This window comes from Chiloscyllium plagiosum, chromosome 9 (genome assembly GCF_004010195.1).
Source record: "Chiloscyllium plagiosum isolate BGI_BamShark_2017 chromosome 9, ASM401019v2, whole genome shotgun sequence".
Taxonomy (NCBI): domain Eukaryota; kingdom Metazoa; phylum Chordata; class Chondrichthyes; order Orectolobiformes; family Hemiscylliidae; genus Chiloscyllium; species Chiloscyllium plagiosum.
Genome location: NC_057718.1, coordinates 88,037,300 through 88,061,733, shown reverse-complemented (window position 1 = coordinate 88,061,733; position 24,434 = coordinate 88,037,300). Strand labels below are relative to the sequence as shown.

Below are 24,434 nucleotides of genomic sequence, written 5' to 3'. Positions count from 1 at the left end.
AACTCTAGAGCCAACGATAAGACGTCAATGCAGAAGTCAAAGCTGGAGCTCTGGAGTAGTTTTCAAACTCTGATTCAGAAGTGGGAATGGCAATGAGACTCACTCCTACCAGTGGGACTGAATGAGGCAGATGGGAAAGATAAAAAAAAGGAAAGATAATGAGAAAGGGGAAGAGAACAGATTCCTACCTCCCAGTCATGAACACACAGGGGATACAAAAAGCAATAATTATCTGACCTCAAGATTTGTTGAATAGGTTAAAACAAAAATTTGTAGATGCACAAGCCACAATGAATGAGACTTAGACCCACCATTCCTTTTCAGAATTTTGCTACACACTGGCTGTTACTGATTATACATTTGCAAAGTACTAACAACTGGATTTGTGAAGTGACATATGCAGAACCACAAAATAGTCAAAGAAAATTGAAATGAAGGTTGACTGGTAGTAGTAATGAGAGGAGAAAAATTTGACAGCATGCATAGAAAGAGAAATCAGGGAGGGAAGAGAAGCAAGGAGGCATATGCAGGGAAAAGACGACAAAAACAGAGTGAGTACTTTGGTGGGAAAGGATGGGTTATCTGCAAGGACAGCCAAATAAAGCAAGTAGGTACAGAGGTGGAGAGAAAGGAAAAGGATTTTAAATGGTTAAGGTGCTGGATTCCACTGATCAAGTGGACAAGATCAATCCAAAGATGTAAAGAAATTACAAGTTAAAAGTGAGCAAATGCCATTAAGTCAGGACTAAAATAAAATCAGAGGTGCAAGTTTCTCTTACCTTTAACCCTGAATCAAATCTGTTTGGATTCTGTATATTCATTTGTGGACTGTGTTCCAGTTAGAAGTTTGAAACATCTTAAAAAATGGATGTGGAAACAAGGACAAAGTACTATTGGGAGTGTGAGCTAGCGAGCAAAAGAAAAGTGGAAGTAGTGATTGTGTGTCAAGGAAATGAGAAAAGACTTTCACAAGAAGTTTTCACAGTATTCCCGAGCATCTGAAACATCTGCTGTTAGGCACTCTTATTTTGTGGTCACCCCCCCCCACCCCCGCCCCATCCACCGTCTTCAAATGTGTCATGCTGTCACATTTGACCATTTATCAAAATGAACAGGGAATGAATGAATTTGCTGGAACATTTTCATTGCTCCTTTTATCTGGGTCAGTAAAAGAAATTTTTAAATGAGAGATGTTAAAAATAAAACACCATCATACCTCCCTCTCCAGCAGACCCCATTTCCATCTGCCCAATGTTTAATAATGTACAGTTAAAGTCAGATCATGGTGAAATGAAGTTTTATGGAATATGAACCAATAGGAAAAACAGGCCACAACTAAAATGTATTGTCTTTTCATGAAAGTAAAATTAACCAAAGAAAACAGCTTGGGGGGACATGCATGTGAATTAAAAATCAAAACAAGCTGGGTAATCATCTTTACAATTAGAGGATGATTATAGGGAAAGATGTTTTCACTTATAGCAAAGTCCAAAACTAAGATTCCTAAATAGAAATCATGATTTGGAGGAACTGGTGTTGGACTGGGGGTGGACAAAGTTAAAACACACACCAGGTTTTTAGGAGAAAATGAGGACTGCAGATGCTGGAGATCAGAGCTGAAAAATGTGTTGCTGGAAAAGCGCAGCAGGTCAGGCAGCATCCAAGCAGCAGGAGAATCGACATTTCGGGCATGAGCCCTTAACGTCGATTCTCCTGCTCCTTGGATGCTGCCTGACCTGCTGCGCTTTTCCAGCAACACATTTTTCAACACCAGGTTATAGTCCAACAGGTTTATTTGGTAGCACTAGCTTTCGAAGCGCTGCTTCTTCATCAGGTGGTCAATCATCTGAAGAAGAAACACACTTTGAAAGCTAGTGCTTCCAAATAAACCTTTTGGACTATGACCTGGTCTTGTGTTATTTTTAAATTAATAAATAGAAGATAGTCAACAATAAATTCAGTAGGGCATGCAGGACGATAATGTGGACATGTTCTTTCCATGTTGTGCTTTGGCCCTTGGCTTGTGCATGCTGTGTAAAACCCACACAATGAAAAGTGTGATTTCTGATGCACAGATTCTAGATATTATAACCACTTATTGCCTGATGGCAGGAGGGGAATGGGCTAGATAGAAACTATCTAGTTTCTGAAAGCAGTCCTCCACCAAATCAGCAGACATATATCCTCCACTACGACTTGCCAAGCCACAAGAATCAGCTTCACCAACCATGATCATATCTCCAAACTGAATACCAAAAAAGTTGCAGAAATAAATATCACAACCAACTGATAAGATTGAATGAAGGCCTCCCATTTCTCAGACAGCTCCAGTTGTCAAGAGAATTCTTCAGCGTTTAATTCCCTGTTTCTACCCAAATTAATATCATTTTCCTGCAGTTTGCTAAATGTTTCTATATTAATAAAAGTTTGCATGACCAAAGCTAGAGGCAAAGATGGGAAGACAGAATTAAATATACACCACTACCAGCATGCCAACAGACCAGCCAGCCTAGTCAGAAATAATTCAGCACTGACCCATGCAGAGTCTAAATATATAGATAGATCATTTGACCTTGCAGCACTGCTGACTAATGTTCAAGGGTAAATGCCACTACCTCCTCTCTTCTTTCTCACACTCCAAAAAGGCCAGTACCCATCACTTTACTACTGGACAGGTTACAAGGCTGATGGACTACAGCTCTCATAAGTATATGTACGATGTCCATTCAACGCCTCTCACCATCATCCTCCCAAATGACTAATCCTTTTGGTACATGGCAGCCCCCAACTGACCAACCTGTAATTCAGATAGGAGGACCAACCATTGTGTAATCAAATGAGGCCCTCAACTATCTATGATAGACCCCTTTCATTTCAAGGGCTCCTTCCCCATTAACTTTCAAAAATCACTTGCTTCAAACTCATGTAGCATGTTTGCCACATAAGCTGCTGTAGCACTGCTACATTTAATTCAAAGTGCCATACTGTCTGACTGACACATTGACTCTTTGGTGTCTCATTCCACCTGTCACAAGCCGATTGGCTTTTTAGCTCGGAGAAGCAAACTGCAGAGGTGCCTGCAACTGAGCACTCAAGACCCAAAGCATTATTAAAAAGAAAGCAATAAAATCCATACAAAGGCTTGCAGCCTGTAACTCAATGAGGAACAAGAAAGCAAGCTAAGAGCTCTTGGATGAATGTCTATGTCAGCACTAAAGCATACTGTGTAGACCCAAGAAATTCACGGCTGTCCCTGCACACAAAAAGTGACTGGCAAAATCTTGCACGTCCTAGGCATTCAACAGCTCCAAAGTAACATTCAAGAACTGAAGTCATGGCTGAGATGTTCCAATAGTAAACATCATAATGTGGTTGCCTGATGTGGAGTCACGTGGCTGAAAGGTCAAGGAGGATGATGAACCTTAGAGCATGGAGGAGTGTTGTACATTAACAGCAGTGTCAGGATGGCCAGGACAGATACTTGGTGATCTGAAAATACCAGTCTTGACCTTTGGGAACTTACATCTAGTTTTCTTTTTAAAAAGGAGGCCAAGAGAATTGCTATTGGGATGTAAACAATGGTTGTTGGGATTTTAATGATGTGCAAATACATGAAATAAAGTAGCCACCATTCAAGGCCAAGATCCTGATGTCACTATTCAAGAGAAAAAGAACATTTTTAAAATGAAGGTCAAAGTCAGAGTTGTGCAGCATGGAAACAGGCCCTTTGGTCTAACTCATCCATGCTGACCAGATATCCTAAATTAACCTGATCCCATTTGCCAGCATTTGGCCCATACCCCTCTAAACCCTTCCTATTCATATACCCATCCAGATGCCTTTTTTAATGTTGTAATTGTACCAGCCTCCTCTCGCAGCACATTCCATACATGCATCACCCTCTGCATGGAAAAAGTTGCCCCTTAGGTCCCTTTTAAATCCTTCCCCTCTCACAGTAAACCTATGCTCTCTAGTTTTGAACTCCCCTACTTTGGGGGCAAAGAAAAGACCTCAGCTATTCATCCACATCCAGAATTTTTCCATTCTCACCATTTTGTCACCATATGCACCATGACTCACGCCGTGTGAGGGAGAGAAATTTCCACTCAAGACAACAATCAGATAGGAGAAAAAAAAGAACAAACATTCAGTATTTCAAAGTATTGGACCAGGATCACAAAATAATAACCAAATTATGACTCCTAAACATGAGTCAGCAGAGAGCTGCCTAGGGGACTAGTTTAACCTGTCACTGCAGACAATGCTTCTTGTTTCTCAATGCAGTAAAGGGGGGTTACTTTACTGCAGGGAGAGAAAATGAGGCCTGAAAGGTGACGTTTTTGTTTAAGCAGGCATTGTGAACATCATGACCAGTCACTAGTGTGGCCAGCTAGACGGTAACAGAAGATTGAAAAAGGAAGGAACTCAAGAGGTTTACTGCATCACCTCACGTCTGCAGAAACTCCATGATCAAAGACAGGGTGACTTATTACCATTTTATCTGAGTGACTTCCAGCTACTATTTATACTTGATAGCTGAAGTCCCTTGGGACTTGCCCACTTTTCACAAAATATAAAAGTTTCTTTTAAAGGTGGGGAGCTTCTGTGACCACACAAGATCAAGATGATAAAAGTTAACGTACACAATTACAAATTTAAATCACCAAAAAGTAAATATTTATGCAATTATCTTGAAGTCAGAAAAAGGCATGTTCCCACACAGTGAAAATATAGATTCATTAAACAAGTTGTGGATGCTGCAAAACCAACTGAAAGTTAAGACTAAGACTGATATATTTTTGTTTCATGGGGATGTGTCAGCTCCAACATTGTTGGAGCTTTGTCTTACAGTGAGGGTTGCTGGCATTTCCAAGTATAGGGAATACTCAAGAGTCATTTAGCACAGAAACAAACCCTTCGGTCCAACAAATCCATGTCAACCATAATTCCAAACTAAAACTAGTCCCCCCTCTACCTGCACTTGGCCCATATCCCTCCAAATATTTATTCGTGTACCTATTCAAATGTCTTTTAAACATTGTAACTGCACCTGCATCCACCACTTCCTCTACAAGTTCATTCCACTCATGAACCATTAAAAAAAGTTTGCCCCTCATGGCATTTAAAATCTTCATCTCATCCTAAAAATATGCTTAGTCTTGAAATCCCTCACCCTAAGGAAAAGTCACCTGCCATACACCTCATCTACACCCGATTTTAAAAACTAAGGTCACCCTTCAACCTCCTATGCTCCAGTGAGTAAAGTACCAGCCTATTCAGCTATTCCTTGCAATTCAAACCCTCCATTCACAGCTACATCCTGGCAGATCTCTTCTGAATAATATTATTAATAATAATCCTTGCTTGCTAACCAATTTTCCATCCATCTCAATACACTACCCCAATTAATTATACGTATTAATCTTTTATGTGGGACTCTGCACTTGAACACTAAAATTAAGCAGGACTCACTTAATATGGCGTAGTAGAGGAAAACAACTTGCTGGCCAAATCAGAAGTTTCAGTTAGCAAGGTACATTTATTTCATGTTAATAACTGATAAAGTTTGCATTAATCAAATGACACAGCTACAGGAACATTGTGAACCACCAAACATTCCTTCAGAGATCCAAAATTGTTCTGCTCTTCAACTCCATACTCTCACCCAGAGAGTGGTGGATGTATGGAATGCTCTGACGGCAGTGGAGTCCAAGTCTCTGGATACTTTCAAAAAAGAGATGATAGAGTTCTTAGAGATAGTGGGATCAAGGGCTATGGGGATAAGGCAGGAACAGGATACTGATTGTGGACGATCAGCCATGATCATAATGAATGGTGGTGCTGGCTCGAAGGGCCGAATGGCCTACTCCTGCACCTATTGTCTATTGATATAGATGATGACACTAATAGCAACCTTTTTAACAAAACTGAAGTAAGGGATATTAGTTATAAAAGGTGAATAATAGGAGTGAAGGTAGAAATCAGTCAAGAACTAAATGGAACATTTGAACAGCCTTGAAAGAAATGAATAGCAACTTAAACGTCTACCAGCACCTTTAAAAATGTAATAAAGAAGACACTCCTATATTTCACTTCATTTTTGTAGTACTGGTTAAAGCTAGTTGTGGTTATTAGTTATCAGCAAGGTGATTTTTATTATTCAAAAGGAACTATATATGTCTAGGGGCAAACTGACATCAGCCAAAGCCCCAGTGAGTCAGCTGCAATTAGTTGTTCCTTGAACTATTTCTAGGAGCAGGATACTGGTATTATTTCAAACAAAGAGAGCAGAGATATCCCTGGATTTTCATCCCTGAACAGATCACCATCACGTAGCTATTTGCAGCACCTTGTTGTGCACAATTTGATTTTTCCATTTCCAAATAACAATTAAACTGCAACAAAAATAAACTTAAATGTTTTGCAACCAATTGGAATGACCTGAAAAGAAGTCCAACAGAATAGAAATTTAAGTCTTTTGAGAACTGAAGCATGAAAAAAAAACTGCACTTTGGTTACGCCGTGAAAAATACAGGATTGCATTTAAGAGTAAAATCATAGCAGTAAACCATGGTTTTCTTCAACATAATTATGTACCCGAATAGTAGTGAGCATGTAATTAGCTAATACAGATTCATTCAGGAGAGTTTGGAGACTACAGCAGTTATATGATTAAATGATAAGCAATCAAATCAGTCTTATCAAATGGAATGGATAGAAGTTTAGATTTGTGCATACAAACCTAGGAAAGCAACAACTACTCTGGAGAATGCCAACAAGATTTGATGTGTACATCTTTTGAAGTGAGATTACAGATATTAGACAAGTATAACTACAGCCAAAAGCAACATCTTCATTCACAAGATCTTTGCCAATAAACAGTACTTTTTATCTATTTATACTTTTACCATTTTGAAATTTCAACATACACTTCTTTTAAAAAAAAGATTGGCCACGTATGGTCACAACTGCAATGTTGGAAACACAGTAATTTTGGATAGAGCAAAACATCATAAATGATGTGATAAATGACCAGAAAATCTCTCAGTAAAACTGACTGAAGGACAAGTATTGGGCCAGTTCACCAAAACAAACCCCACTTTCCTTGAAATGACATCAATGGATCTTGAATCTAATAGTGAGGGCAGACAGCAACAAAAACAACATTAAACAAACAGTAATCTATTTTGAAAAGATAACCAAAATATAACATACCAAACTAAAAATGGGTACTCTTTAATGAGAGCACTTAGGAAAAAAGGTATGATCTTGATTATTACAATTACCACTTTTTGGACTGATTTCTATTTTATAACATAGATGAACACAGAAGCACAATAACAATGGAGTTTGTTTTGTTCAGTTTCTTGAAATCTATATTTGAGTAGATTTAAACCCTTAATTCGCTTCAGAAAGAATGCTACACTCAGATGTGCCATCACTCAAGATGCAATGTTAATATTGAAGCATAAAAAAGGAATAGCAGTAGGCCATTCTGCCCTTTGAGCCTGCTTCGCCATTCAGTATGATCACAGCTGATCATCTGAGTGCCTTGTTCCTACTTTCTGTCCATACTCTGATCCCTTTAGCCCCAAGACCTACATTTATATCCTTCTTGAAAACATTCAATGTTTTGGCCTCAACTGCTTTGTGGCTGAGAAATTCACAGGATTAAGAAATTTCTTCTCAACTCAGCTAACACTGTATCCTTAGACTGTGAACCCTTGGTTCTGGACTCCCCAGTCATTGAATCCGTACAGTGCAGGAAGAGGCCAAATCAACACAGCATCAAGCGCAGACCCAGCCCCCAATCCTATCTCCATAATCTTGCATTTCCCATGGCTAGTCCACCTAGCCTGCACATCCCGGGACACAATTGGCAATTGAGCTTGGCCAATCCATCCAGTCTGCACATCTTTGGGCTGTGGGAAGAACTGGAGCACTTGGCTGAAACCCAGAGTCACCCAAGGCTGGAATCAAACCCATGCCTTGCATTGTGAGGCAGCTAACCACTGAGCCACCAGGTCATCAAGAACAACCTTCCTGTGCTTACCTTGTCTAGTTCTGTTGTTAGAATTTTATAAGTTTCTATGAGATAATTCTAACTACGGCCCTCTGCACTTTTAGGCATGCCTTATAAAGGCACCATAAGAGGCACTCCGTCAAGAACGGTAAGAGAGTTCACCCCAGTCACCTGGGCAAATGTTGAGGGAGGAGCAAATATCATTAACAGATGATCTGGTCATGATTGTCAGCAATCAATGCTAATGAGTGTGATTGTCATGCAATTTCTTAGGTGGACAATGAAAACATCATTGGCATTTAACAAGGTCCTTAAACAATCAGCTTGGATTTCCTATAGCACACCAGAGGCTACACTTCAAGTAATACATAGTTTGTCATAGATCATTTTTGAATTTGGGATTGAGAAGGGTGCTGATTTGTAAGGTTTCATTTGTTTTCCAACCTTCCTGTAGTCTGCTAGTTTCTTCCTTTGCAAAATGCAGCATTTTGTTGTTCAAGGCTCCATGGTGCAACTATTCCTATGGCTTGCAATGTAACCGGTCCAGGTTTGAATTGATACTTGAGTGGTCAAGTCTATTCTCATCCTTTGTGAATTGGCACTCTCCAACTGAGTTTGGGAGATCTCCCTTCTTTCCTCTTATACACAAGGGATACCTCTGACAGTTCAATCTAATACTAAAGGAAGTGGTGCATTAGTGATCAGGCACAAGGCTTGAAGACCATAGCAATAGTTATAGGAATAGGCCATTCAGTTCATGCCTGCTCTGCCATTCAATTGATTCAACATTCCTCATATCCACGTTCCTACATCTTCCCCACAAACTAACCACTTGAACTCTAGTAGTATCCACCAACTCATGGTCAACATCTAAAAACAACAATATGTACTCCAACTAAAACAGACATCAATACTTTTCAGGGCATTCACATCATGCCCAATATCTGAAATATCAAAACTGCTATTTCCTTTGTTCCCATGAAATGTTGAAATTCCACAGACTGAATGCTAAGCAGCCTTATGGGTCACAATAAGCACAACAATCATTTGGTAATTGTACCTTTGGGGCTATCAGATTGCAAATCAACTTTATGCAAGTTTGAACTTTGTACCAGTTAGAGTCCAAGAAAGGTGGGGGCAGATAATTACTGGCGTTACAGAGGGACAAATGAAAAGGAAACTGAATCAAAAGGAAAGATGACAAAGTGTTGGTCAGAAAAGTGGATTTTGAAACTTTGTTTTGGGGGAAAAAAAAAAGGATGTAGAAAGACTTAAAAGGTAAAAAGAAGGATCTGAGTGGTTGAAGGCACAGCTGATACTAGTGGGATGCAGACCATCAGGGAATACACAGGAGGCTAGAGATTGAAATGAACAGAGACGAACTGTGGTTCAGTTGGCAATGTTCTCAACTCAAAAACTTTGGATGTTTGAGTTCCATTTTTAAAAATGAGGACTTAATTGAAGGTAATAGTGCAAAACTGAGGCAGTGCTGAAGTGTCAGTGATACAAGACATGAAACCAGAGGACAGATATCAAAAAGAATCCCATGGCACCACTTCAAAGAAGAACAGGAATGATCATCTTTAGTGTTCTAGCCAATAATTTTTCCCTTAACCAACACCTATAAACAGGTCACTTGGTCACCATCATTTTCTGTAAAATTGTTGTGCAAATTGACTGTCTGCATTGTAACTGTGACTACATTTCAAATAGGACCTCATAAATAGAGGCAGAGCAAGGCATGACAGAAACTATTATTTCTTTCTAAATCAAAGATGGAACTTCAATACTAATTTTGAGTTTTAAGCATCGCAATCAGTTTTCAAAACATTAAAACATGTTTCTTGCGCATTGAAACCGGCTGTTACAAGCAAGTGCAAAGTACTGTGAATGCTGAAATAAAAACAAAGTGCTAGAGAAACTCAGCAGGTCTGACGGTATCTGTGGAGAGAGAAACAAAGTTAAAAGTTGATTCCAATAGCATTCTTCATAACTTGGTTATAACAACCTAACTACAAGGTTACAGTATCACAGAATATAAAACTTGCAAGCCAGTGAGACAAGTGACCCAATTAACTGCATTGCTTCTTGAGACACTAAATGTAGGACTGAATCCTATACTGCAAGATATATTAAATTAACAAGATAGATTAGAAAATAAGATTACAACAAGCTTCTTGCATAAAAAGGCAAAAAGATTGAAGTAGCATAGACCAAGATAGAAAAGAATACCACAGTTCGAGGCTGAGGGGATTCAAAGTACAATACGCAGAATGCGATTGTAAGAAAAGGTTTTTGGAGTACTCATCATAACTTCAGGTGATAAAGAAAGACACCACAGCAAGAGAGTAAAAGATTAGGCCAGACACAAAGGGATTGTGGAATGACCATCCATTATCAGGTCCTGTGCATTTTCTTTTGCAACTGTCCAGGAGAAAGAGGGATCTTAGAACATTCTTCCTTAATATGGAAGCAAAACAAAAAAGGTTCTCAGGTGACATATACATATCAGTTCCCAGGACACAACAGGGTCAGTAATATCAGTGAGACAGGATCCCTGCAAAAACTAGGCCTGACTAAATACAAGTTCTTTTAGTTTGCTTCACTGTCTAAAAGTCTCTAAAAACAACAGGTTAGTTCAACCACCATTTGGTCAAACTTTCTCTGGAGCAAATCATCTGAAAAAGTTTAAAAACATCACATCTTTCATTACTTGAGGGGATCCAGTCCAGAGATTCATTTATTTGCAATTTCCTCTAAATTACAAGATCATGAAGTTCCTTAATACAGTCAGATTTGAATCAAACTTCCTTCGTCACCCTTGATTTTATCATTTGCACTATATCTGTCCAGCTCATCTTTCTATACTTTCAATTCTAACTGTCCATACTATTCCAAATCAGAATGTACAAGCTCAGACTCAAGATCATAAAAACAGGAAGACATCCATTTCAAAATATTTGCTCTCTCACCCACACCCCCACCCTTCCCCACAAACCACATCAGGAAATAAATCCAATGAGTTCTGGAACATAAAATACATAGATAGTTAAAAAACCTCTTTGAAGTTCCAACTTGATAAACAGATGTCTGAACCCCCTCCTGTCATATCACAGTTCTTCAGTGCAATACAAGCTAAAGCTCTACGGGTCAATTCTTGTAGGGAAAACAGGAGCCCTGAATACTTCCAAATTTCAATTCAATTCAATTTAAGAATTCCAAGGCCTTAAATTGGAAAGGAGAGAAGAGAGGCCAGATACTCTCCCTAATGATCAACAGCTGAAATGCAACAATATTTTTGACAATATTTTGATTTAACAAAGAAGGTCATAAACAAACAAGCAAAGTTTACCAAAACCACACAATGTCACAGAAAATTGTTTTAAAAGCACCAAAATTTACTGAAAAGGGGAAAAAAAAATCTCATGGTGTGTGTGTCACAAGTTGGATTGTTTTTGGTCATCATTCAGCTTCAATTAACTTTGCACAAGAAGCCAACAGTGCATCCAGGACTTGATGAACAGGGAGACCAAGAGTAATGCCTCAATCAAAAGGGATTTAAGAAAAATGTCTTGCATTTAAATAACACTTCACAACCATTTTGATCTGCAACCACTAACGTAGGAGATGTAGCAGCCAAATTTGCACATAGCAAACTTCCACAAACAAAAAACTCATTGTCAAATTTTATAGAAGAAATCAGTTTTAGTGATATTGATGGAGGAATAAACATTGGCCAGGACACAGGAAAATTCCCCTCCTGTTCTAAGTAGTGCCAAGATATCTTGCATTTACCTGAAAAGGCGAGTCAGATCTCAGTTTAATACATCATCCAAATCCAGCACAGCCCTTCAGGCCTCAAGTTTTGAGAAGAGGGGCTAGAACAAACAACCTTGTGACTCAGAGGCACATGCTACCAAATGAGTCACACTCTTGGTATTAAAAAAGATTAGAAAGGAACAACGCCCATTGAAAAGAAATTAAAGTGAATAGAAAACAAAGGGGCAGTATGGCGGGGAATGTAAAAGTTGAAGGAAATGAAAAAGTACAAATCACCAATGACAATTCATTGCAGAGATGCCACAATATACTTTTTCCTTTCGAGACTGGAAAGGTTGGGTGGTAATGCAGAGCCACACATTTTTTTAGATTAGATTACCTACAGTATGGAAACAGGCCCTTCGGCCCAACAAGTCCACACTGACCCTTCGAAGAGTAACCCATCCAGACCCATTCCCCTACCCTATATTTACTCCTGACGAATGCACCCAACGCTATGGGCAATTTAGCATTGTCAATTCGCCTGACCTGCACATTGTGGGAGGAAACCGGAGCACCTGGAGGAAACCCACGCAGGCACGGGGAGAACATGCAAACGCCACAGACAGTTGACTGAGGCAGGAATCAAACCTGGTCCCTGGTGCTGGACACATTTCTTCATTTAAAAAAAAAGTGGAATAATTCACGATAACAGCTTAATTCATAGTAGTATTACAAATGCAGCAATTTACTGAAACACTCGGGCAGGCTGACAGCAAGGTCCCACCTCAATCATCAGGAACTTGTGGCAATTTGCAACTTAAGAGGCATCTTTCTTAGTATAAGTTGCTGAGTGCCTTTAAAAAAAACATACAAATTTAATTTACCATTAGCTTGCAAGAAAATTCTAGCCCAAAGTACTTTGCATGACAAACATTATTTCCAACTTTTCACTCAGAGCTCCTCGCACCACTTTCAGGAAGACTATACCACATTAAGATGTCTCAATATCCAAACCACAGCCTGGCAGAACTACAACAACACCTGCAGACTTGCCGTCATAACAATTCTTCTGATACATATCCTCATGTAACAACTGTTTGAAGGAGGAAAAATAAACAACTTTCAGGGGTCATATCCATGTGTTAAGGATACAAATGCTACAGGAAGGATAGAAAGGAAGGCAAGAGGAGGAGTGGGATTTTTGATAAGGGATAGCATTACAGCTGTGCTGAGAGAGGATATTCTTGGAAATACATCCAGGAAAACATATTTGGGTGGAACTGAGAAAGAAGAAAAGGGATGATTACCTTATTGGGATTGTATTATAGACTCCCTAATAGTAAGAGGGAAATTGCAAAACAAACTTGTAAGGAGATCTTGGCTATCTGTAAGAATAATAGGGTGGTTATGGTAGGGAATTTTAACTTTCCAAACATAACACTATGGCAGTCCCAATCTAAGTGTTTAGATGGAGAGGAATTTGTTAAGTGTGCACAGACAATTTTCTGATTCAGTGTGTGGATGGACCTACTAGAGAAGGTGCAAAACTTGACCTGCCCTGCCTTATTTCACAAGAGTAGGTGACTGAGGTGTCAGTGGGGGAGCACTTTGGGGCCAGCGACCATAATTCTATTCGTTTTAAAATAGTGATGGAAAAGGATAGACCAGATCTAAAAGCTGAAGTTCTAAATTGGAGGAAAGCCAATTTTGATAGTAGTAGGCAAGAAATTTTGAAGGTAAAAACAATGACTGCAGATGCTGGAAACCAGATTCTGGATCAATGGTGCTGGAAGAGCACAGCAATTCAGGCAGCATCGAGGAGCTTCAGCAAAATCGACGTTTCGGGCAAAAGCCCTTCATCAGGAAATTTTGAAAGCTGATTGGAGGCAGATGTTCGCAGGTATAGGGACATTTGGAAAATGGGAAGCCTTCAGAAATGAGATAATGAGAGACCAGAGAAAGTATATTCCTGTCAGGGTGAAAGGAAAGGCTGGTAGGTATAGGGAATGCTGGATGACTAAAGAAATTGAAGGTTTGCTTAAGAAAGAAAGCAGCATATGTAAGGTATAGACAGGATAGATTGAGTGAATCCTTCGAGTATAAAGAAAGTAGGAGTATACTTGAGAGAAAAATCAGGATGCAAAAAAAAAGGGGACATGAGATAGCTTTGGCAAATAAAATTAAGGAGAATCCAAAGGGTCTTTACAAATACATTAAGGATAAATGGGTAACTAGGGAAGAGAATAGGGCCCCTCAAAGATCAGCCAGGCAGCCTTTGTGTGGAGCCGCAGAAAATGGGGGAGATACTAAATGAATATTTTGCATTATTATTTACTGTGGAAAAGGATATGGAAGATATAGACTGTAGGGAAATAGATGGTGACATCTTGCAAAATGTCCAGATTACAGAGGAGGAAGTGCTGGATGTCTAGAAATGGGTAAATCCCCAGGACTTGATCAGGTGTACCCTAGAACTCTGTGGGAAGCTAGAGAAAAGTGATTGCTGGGCCTCTTGCTGAGATATTTCTATCGTCGATAGTCACAGGTGAGGTGCCGGAGGATTGGAGGTTGGCTAACATGGTGCCACTGTATAAGAAGGGTGGTAAGGACAAGCCAGAGAACTATAGACCAGTGAGTCTGACCTCGGCGGTGGGCAAGTTGTTGGAGGGAATCCTGAGGGACAGGATGTACACGTATTTGGAAAGGCAAGGACTGATTAGGGACAGTCAACATGGCTTTGTGCGTGGGAAATCATGTCTCAAACTTGATTGAGTTTTTTGAAGTAGTAACAGAGAGGATTGATGAGGACAGCTGTGTAGATGTGGACTTCAGTAAGGCGTTCCACAAGGTTTTCCATGGGAGACTGGTTAGCAAGGTTAGATCTCACGGAATACAGGGAGAACTAGCCATTTGGATTCAGAACTGGCTCAAAAGTAGAAGACAGAGGGTGGTGGTGGGAGGGTTGTTTTTCAGACTGGAGGTCTGTGACCAGTGGATTGCCACAAGGATCAATGCTGGGTCCTTCTTGCAATTTACATAAATGATTTGGATGCGAGCATAAGAGGTACAGTTAGTAAGTTTGCAGATGACACCAAAATTGGTGGTGTAGTGGACAGCGATGAGGGTTACCTCAGATTACAATATGATCTGGACCAGATGGGCTAATGGAGTTTAATTCAGATAAATGAGAAGTGCTGCATTTTGGGAAAGCAAATCTTAGCAGGACTTATACACAAATGGTAAGGTCAGAGGGAGTGTTGCTGAACAAAGACCTTGGAGTGCAGGTTCATAGCTCCTCGAAAGTGAAGTCGCAGGGAGATAGGATAGAAGGCGGCGTTTGGTATGCTTCCTTTTATTGGTCAGAGTACTGAAGTACAGGAGTTGGGAGATCATGTTGCGGCTGTACAGGACATTAGTTAGGCCACTGTTGGAATATTGCATGCAATTCTGGTCTCCTTCCTATCAGAAAGAGGTTGTGAAATTTGAAAGGGTTCAGAAAAGATTCACAAAGGATGTTGCCAGGGTTGGAGGATTTGAGCTATAGGGAGAGGCTGAACAGGCTGGGGCTGTATTCCCTGGAGCGTCGGAGGCTGAATGGTGACCTTACAGAGGTTTACAAAATTATGAGGGGCATGGATAGGGTAAACAGACAGACATTTCCCTGGGGTGGGGGAGTCCAGAACTAGAGGGCATAGGTTTAGGGTGAGAGGGGAAAGATAAAAAAGAGACCTAAGGGGCAACTTTTTCACACAGAGGATGGTACGGAGTATGGAATGAGCTGGAAGAGGAAGTGGTGGAGGCTGGTACAATTACAACATTTAAGAGGCATTTGGATGGGTATATGAATGGGAAGGGGTTGGAGGGATATGGGCCAGGTGCTGGCAGGTGGGACTAGATTGGGTTGGAATATCTGGTTAGCATGGATGGGTTGGACCGAAGGGTCTGTTTCCATGCTGTACACCTCTAGGACTCTGACTATGACTAGCAATGTGATTCACTTCGATGAGAAGACAGTATAAGTTCTGGGTCATTACTATCCAATTACGTGATATGAACATTCACATTCAGACTTGGGTATAGGATCTTTTCCTGCAGTAACAGTGCTCAGCTTTTGAGACACTTCCTTAAGCAGGCCAAAATTTTTTTTTTTTTTGTATTTGCGCTCCAGAAAGAGATATCCAAGCTGCTGGTTCAGCGATAACACCTCCTCCACAATAATTTTCAACACCATTGCCCCGCAAGGCTGCAAACTCAGACCCCTACCACAGTCCTTATACACTACTTTGTTGCCAAATTGTGCCCCAACTCCAATGACAAGTTTGCTAACTCCACCATTGTAGGTCAGATCTCAAACAATGAGAATGAATACAGGAATGTGATTGAGTGCTTAGTGGCATGGTGTACAATCTCTCCATCAACACCAGCAAAATGGAGAGTTGCTCATTGACTTCAGAAAGCGTTGTGGAGGGTATGCCCCTGTCTGTATCAATGGTGTCGAGTGGAGATGATCTAGAGTGTCAAATGCCAGGGAGTGATGATAAAAATCTGTCCTGGTCCACCCACATCAATGCAACGGTCAAGAAAGCACAACACCTCTCCTTTAGGAGGCTAAAGAAATTTGGCATGTCGAAAAAGACTCTTACCAATTATTCTTGATACACCATAGAAAGCATCCAATCTGGATGCAAATCAGCATGGTATGGCAGCTGCTCTTCCCAAGACCACAAGAAACTAGAAGTAGGGCTTATGCCCGAAACGTCGATTCTCGTATTCCTTGGATGCTGCCTGACCTGCTGCGCTTTTCCAGCAACACATTTTCAGCTCTGATCTCCAGCATCTGCAGTCCTCACTTTCTCCACAAGAAACTAGAGTCATGTACACAACCCAATTTATCTTACAAACCAGCCTTCTATCCATTGACTCCATCTATTCTTCATGCTTTTTCAGGAAAGCAGCTTACATAATCAAAGACCCCTCCCACCCCAGTTATTGGGCTGAAGATATAAAAGTCTGCACAGATTCAAGAACAGCTTCTTTGACACTTATCAGACTTTTGAATGGACCTCTCAAACATTAATGTTGATCTCTCTCTGTGCACATTTTCTACCACTATACAGTGTATCCTGCACTGTGTTCTACTAGTCTGATACACTGTGTGACATGATGTGCTTGAATAGCACAAAAAACTACATACATATGTAACAACAGTAAATCATACTCAAACTCAGCAAGAACTAGACTTCTGTTCAATGTGTACAAGTCAGTGTGGTAAGAGTAATCAATCCATCTCAAATGTAGGCAAGTTGGCAATATAACAATCACCTGGATTAAATACATGTGAGGCCCCTTTCAGTCATGGCTGACCATGGGTTTGCATCCTTGTTTTACTAACTTCCTGCTTCCCTGAAGCAACATCGCTTGTGACTGAAGAGACCAATGCTGGAGTGACACTCCTGGTCACAGAGGTCACCTTTATGTGGCCATTGATGTACTAGAACTGCTGCACTCCTTCCTTCATGCCCACTTATCTGCTGCAGCACTCATTAGATAAAATTAGAAGGGGATATTGTGCTTCAGTTATAATCAGAGCTTGGTCAGACTCCACCAGGAGTGCTGTATTTCGTCCAGACACAGCAACTTAAGTAGTATATGTTAGCCTTCACATAGTCCTAACATCATTCTAGTGAAACTGCACGAAGAGAGAGTTAACTAAATTGAGAGGAGGTTGAACAATGAATGCCTCCACTAAATTAACTTTTAAGTATTAGAAAATGTTTAAGATTATTGATCTATCAACTTTTCTTCAGTTGGGAAAATTCAGAACAAAGGGCACTATATTAGAATTATAGTCAAATTTCATGGAAAGTGCACTGTACATCTGGCTCGTTCTTCCAGCCCCCACAATATTTTGATGAAATGATATGGATTCTAAGGGCTCGATTGAAGCTTTAAAGTTTGAGATCAACAGATTGCTTTTGTTGAGAAAATGGTATTAAGTGAACAAGGGAAGAAAGATACAGATCAGCCATGATCTAACTTAATGGATAAACAGGCTCGAGTGGCTGAATGGCCACCTCTTGTTCGTGCGCGCATTTTTAGAAGTATAACAAAATCCAAACCAAGAATCATTCATACACCAGAGAAACAGGTTCTGGTCCCTGGGTGAATGACAATAAGTGGAGCCAAATCATTAAGGAGTGATTCACTACCCACTGATCATAATCACAAATGCGTGTGAACTGTGACTCAAGTCATTAAAGAGCACAAAGAATTGTATTGTCACTTATTCAAGGGAATGGAGTCCAATCAACTGGAACCGAAAAAGTTCTCAGGTGTGCAACATGCAAGAACTGAAAAAAACTTCTATTTAATTCAAAAGAAAGCTATTGTATGTACAAACTGGCAGTTTCAAACTGAAGAATGTTATTTCTCAGCTACTACATTCAGGATAATTTTCAGAGGACTTTTTCCTAACTTCCATTCAACCTAGTCTAACAAACTGTTACTGTTTTTCTCAACCATATTCTTACTATTTCAAAGAGTGTTGAAGAGCTAATACCTTGCACATAATTGAATAATCACTAGATCCTTTTCTCTAGAAAGAGAATCCAGTCGTTTTTTGAACAGTCAAAAAGTTGAGTTTAATGACTTTCCTTGGTATCAAATTCCATGTGAATTCCAGTTCCAGTTCTTCCCAGCTGCACTACTTCCTATTATTCTTGAAAAAAACTTACAGGAACTGTATGAACAGATAAGTACTGAGGAATTCCTGACTCTGGTCAGATGTATTCCTGGTGGCTTCATCACATGACCTCACCTTAAAATTATTTCATTTAGGTAGCCTATTTTCCCCAACGTCAGAATGCTCAAAAATATTTTTTTGGTTTAAAATATCCCTTGGATATTTGCCCTGGGTTGCACACAGTAGTGACTAACTAATTTCAATTTCTAGATGTAGAATCTTAGAATCCCTTCAAATGGAAGCAGGCCATTCAGTCCATTGAATCAACAACAACATTCCAAAATACAAAAAGAGCCTCACCCAGACCCAACCCCCATAACCCTGCATTTCCCATGACTATTCCACCTAACCTGTTCATCCCTGGGAGAAAAATCAGAGCACCCAGAGGAAACCCATGCAAACACGGGGGAATGTCAGTGTGGAGACTGTACAGTCACTTGAGGGTGGAATTGAACCCAGGTCTCTGGAACTGTGAGGCAGACTGCTAACCACTGAACCAGCCAGCTATTCCAGAACAATGCTGAAAAAGTTGCTAACACAAAGTGACTCCCATCATATTTTGGATCCTGGAGTGAGCTTACATGCAAGCAAATAGAAAGAGTAAGGCATTTGGCTCCCAAAGCCTGTTCTTCTTGATAAGATCATGACTAATTGAACAGGGCCTTTGCTTTGGACTCAATTACCAGTCATTAATCCAATTCATCCTTAAATCCTGCCTCTATCATCTGGGAAAGAAAATTCCAAGTACCACTATCCATTGGGAAAACATCCCTCCTTCTCAATCTTAATGAGACATCCCTTATTTTGAAATGGTTTTCCCCCTACTTTAAGTCTCTCCCACAAGGAAAAGTACTTGTTCTGTGAAGTCTCTTCAGAATCTCCTCTTTCAATATGATGATCTCATTTTTCTAAACACCAATGGACACAAGCCTAACTTTTCCACACAAGACAAACTCTTTATTCCAAGAACTAGGCAAGCAAATCTTCTCTGCACTGTTTCTAATGCAATCACATACCATATATACTAGTGTAAAAGTCAAATTTTTGAGATTTTATTATTTTGCAGTTAAATTTATGGGGTCAACTATTAAATTGTTACTTCTTTTGAAGGGCTGAAATTCATGATACAGTCCAAAATATTGTATCATTAACAGAAGCCTTCCTTCTGCAATTTTGGATTACAAACTGGTGAAACTAATATCTTACCTACCAGTTCTTTTGTAATCTTAGTTCTCTGCCGAAATACTAAGTCATGCCTTCTCACGAGCCTGGTGCACCGTCCAACATATGCCTTAAAATCTGCAATTCCATCCTCCTTGGATTAGTTTCATGCACAGACTCAGATGGCTTCATGGCTAACGCATTTTCCTTTTTGACAATTGTCAAATATCCACTCAGCAATATATTCCTCAAATTGTGACCACTTGCTAGGCTTAACTCTGCTGCACACTTTTGCTTTGACATTGTCTGAAGCTGGTTCGACATCCTTCTCAGGTTTCTCAGAAACACAATATTCTTTTGCTGCTGCACAGTTATTTCTCTGCTCTGCAACTTCAATGACTTTCAATTTAAACTCTGCTGTGTATTTTTTGTTTTCGTTCTGGAGGGCATTTTCACACAAAAAATCAAGAAATTTCAAAGCCTCAACCAGGTATATAGGACTGTATTCCACAAGTGCTACAGGGAACGGAGTTCAGCTGAGCTGCACACAAAGAAGTTGTTGCCAGACTCTGATGCATCATAAAATTTCATGCCAAATTGATGAATTGGGCATCAAAACACACAATAGCGCAAAAAATTAATTTCCTCATCGTAACTTTTATAAATGGGACAATACCTTGACTCACAAAGATTGAATGGTTATCTGTGAAGAACTGGGGTTGACTTTTACACGAGGTATGGAAAATTCCAGATTGTTCGGCCAAAATAGGAGATTGACCTTTACAGGAGATCAACCTCAAGTATATACAATGCTTTAAATCAAATCCAAAACCAACACTCAAATGGATCAAAGTGGGGAAACTAATGTAACAAGTGGCTCGGACAACACATCAAATCTGTCACATGGCTAAAAGTAATTGTCAAACTAACAACATACATTACTGAAAAATAAACAAGAGGAGACTAATTCCCATCAAACTAGCCCACATTCAAGGATTGGAGCATCAGGATTACATACATCATGCCCCCCTCACCTTGGAAAGAAAACAAAATAAAAAACACAGGGCCAATAAATCTAGGGGAATTCCAAAGTTTAGCACCTAGACAGGCTAGCAATGAAGAAGTGTTTAAAATGAGAGAGATGTGCAAGAGACCATAATTGCAGAAATGCAAGGCTGGGTGGTATGTACAGAGAATCAGTGGGTTGGCAATGTCATATATCTACGCTATTTAACTATGTGATCTGCCTGTACTGCTCGCAAGACAAAGCTTTTCACTGTGCCTCAGTACACATGAGGATAAATTAAATTCAATTCAGGGTTTAAAAAAGAATTTCACGTACAATCTGGGTGAAAGAGAAAAGAGGGGAGTGTTGATAACAGTGATTAACAACTTCAAACATTACCAAAAAGAAATGATGGATCTATGCCGAGTGCAGCCTAAAAAAACTGTGACAATGGAGGTGTGACACAACAATTGTATATTTAACCTGTTGTTAGAATTGGAACCAATGTAGCTCAGAACACAAAGACGGTGGTGAAATGGGATTTAGTAGAGGTTAGGATGTGCAGACCTTTGGGTTATCCAGCTTTCTTCTTGGAATCGCTGCTTCCGAAGGGCACAGCACTGGTTCTTAAGACTGGTTAGCTCTGTTTCATTAATAGCCAGACACAAAGCGAATGGGAAAGGCTCCCTACTATGACTGACCAGTTTACATTAAAATCAACTACCATCCAGCAGGGATTGTAAAGCTGAACGAAATGAAGTAACCATGAAATTAAAGGCAAATAGAGGAAGAAACATATGCTGTCAGAACATCAGGACAGGAAGATGTGATTGAGGTACTGGCCAAAACAGATGAGCACCTTTCACAATATTAAGGCACACCAACACTTTACCTTGGCTGTCCAGGTGCTAAACTTTGGAATTCCCTTAGATTTATTGGCCCTGTGTTTTTTTGTTTTCTTTCCAAAGTGAGGTAGGCATGATATATCACAGTTTACTAAGTACTTTTTGAAGTGCATCATAATTGCAGTAGCCACTTCAAGTACTGCAAGCTCCTACAATGCAGAGCCAAATATTGACCATGTAATATCACAGTGAGAGAAAGAAAGTTAAATGTAGGCCAGGACACCAGAGGAAACATCCATGATCTTCTTACAATTAGTGTCATGGCAACTTCTTTTGCAGCCACCAAGGATACAAATAGGCCCCTGGTTTGACATTTCATCTGAAAGACAATATACTCAATAATGCAGCATATTCTCAAAAATGTGTGGAAGAGTCAGTCTAGATTTTTAGCTTCCATTCCACAGATAAGAGCCCATGTTTTAAATTAAAGTTCTAAATTACTAAATTAAAAAGAGTCACTAACTCTTTACATTATTCCCAGACAGCAGTTAAGTGTCAATCTCTTGTGTGGGTCTGAAGCAATATCCCCTCCAAGACTGATCACAGTATACTCAGTTCTGAAAATGGCTGCCACATATGGACCTCTAACCTATGCTGGGGGAAAAGAAATTCAAGGAATTCTGGTCTGAAGTCACATTTAGGCCAGACCAGGTAACAACAGTATATTTCCTTCCCAATAGAAGGACATTAGTGAACCAGAACTGTTTTTACAACAAATCAACAATGGTTACATGGCTATCTTTGCTTTTTATTGCTCAAAAAAAAAATTAAACTCAAATTTCACCACCTGCCATGGAAGGATTCAAATCAATGCCCCAGAACATTAGTCAAAAGCTGTGGATTAGTCCAGCAGTGATGCAATTATGCCACCATTTCCCCCAAATAACATCCTTAGACAACAGAAGGACACTAACCAGTTGAGATAGGGTTAACTGAACAACACCCAGTAACAACGTTGTTTCTTCTTTTCTAATTACTAAAAAAGGTCTTCCAAGGACAAGTGTGCAGTCAGATTAATCAAAAATTGCAAATCATTTTTTGATTGGTTCAAGCTGATTGTCCCTATCTATTTCACTTCATATGGGAAGTAATGAAATAAACCACCTTTCCTATAGAATCTGAACCTTCCATTTAAAACAAAATCCTCCACCTAGCAACCTAGGGACAATGTCATTCTATTTTACAGCTTTGTGAACCAAGAAATTCAAAAATAGTAGTCAGGAAGCTTTGAGCTCATAGACAAACTCTTATCACAGGAAACCCCATTTCAGGAAGGGTAAGTTTCAATGTTAAATTATTGAGCATCTCAGCATAAAGGAAAAGGCTCTACAGCACATCAGGGTTGGCCCACTTCTTCATTCACTAATGAGGGAAGAGCTAATCAGATTGTGAACAAATTTTTCTTACTGCTTGTGAATTATTTTAACAAGCCAAAACCATCTAATGAGGGAACAGTCCCAATTGCCATTTCCTGATCTAAGTGTGCATTAGTGTGGAATTTCTGCTTAAAAAAGGTTGAGAGAACTAGGTCAAATTCCATCATGGTAGTTATAAGAACGAGTGTTCAGTTTTTAAACAGGTCAGAAATTGCACATCTCACAGCAAGGGATATCAATTGGATTTCATATCTTCCTATTTATATATCATCGGCTTGCAGCATAAAAAGGGGATTTGGGACATAGTCACACCCAATCCTTAACCAAAAGTAGAAGAACAGAGAAAGAAACCAAGATGGAAATAGGAGGAACTCAAGTCAGAAACAGAAGGAAAGTGTGGACCAAGAGGAAGGAAGAGAGGGAAAGAGATGGAAAAGTAACAGTTGAGTTTGGTGTTGCTATATTGGTCCTTGACAATGACAGGTAGATGTGCCAATATACAAACATTCACCAAACACATTGCCATGATTGGTAAAGTTATGTTTAAAATGTTGAGCAGCAGTTTACTATCTGCAGACAAGAGAATTGGTGCTTCATTATTCCCTGTCTGTCTTGAAGGTCAAGTAGCATTTCATAATTGTGAATTACAGATCATTAAAAAGTGCCCTTTTGACATGAACCACCAATTTTAAGTGGCAATGGATAGATGGAATTACATTCCATAGAGTCAGAGATGGACAGCACGGAAACAGATCCTTTGGTCCAACTCATCCATACTGACTAGCTATCCCACCTCAATCTAGTCCCACTTGCCAGGACCCAGTCCATTTCCCTTCAAACTCTTCCTACTCATAAACCCATCCAGATGCCTTTTAAATGTTGCAATTGTACCAGCCTCCACTAATTTCTCTGGCAGCTCATTCCATACACGTACCACCCTGGGAAAATGTTGCCTCCTTAGGGACTCTTTTAAATCTTTCCCCTTTCACCTTAAACCTAGGCCCTCTAGTTCTGGACACCTCCACCCCAGGGAAAAAGATTTGGTCTATTTATCCTATCCATGCCTCTCATGATTTTATAAACCTCTGAGCTCAACCCGCAGTCTCTGATGCTCCAACCTATTCAACCTCTCCCTATAGCTCAAATCCTCCAACCCTGGTAACATCCTTGAAAATCTTTTCTGAACTCTCTCAAGTTTCACAACATCCTTCAGATAGGAAGGAGACCAGAACTGCACGCAATATTCCAACAATGGCCTAACCAATGTCCTGTACAGCTGTAACATGACCTCCCAACTCCTATACTCCATATTCTGACCAATAAAGGAAAGCATACCAAACACCGGCTTCACTGTCCTATCTACCTGCGACTCCACTTTCAAGGAGCTATGAACCTGCACTCCAAGGTCTCTTTGTTCAGCAACACTCCCTAGGACCTTACCATTAAGTGTATAAGTCCT

At 39.9% G+C, this 24,434-nt stretch overlaps 1 protein-coding gene across 5 annotated transcripts in view; it reads right to left on the bottom strand.

Moving 5' to 3' along the window:
- Positions 1-24,434, bottom strand: part of LOC122553033 (pleckstrin homology domain-containing family G member 1-like) — a 219,984-nt gene that overhangs the window by 76,758 nt on the left and 118,792 nt on the right. Inside the window, exon 1 of one of the 5 annotated variants that reach the window (XM_043696476.1) lies at positions 11,819-11,881. The exons of the other annotated variants lie outside the window; for them this stretch is intronic. The gene's annotated coding sequence lies outside the window, so the exon portion shown is untranslated. Of the gene's footprint in view, positions 1-11,818; positions 11,882-24,434 lie in introns of those variants that run through there. 5 annotated transcript variants of the gene reach the window in all.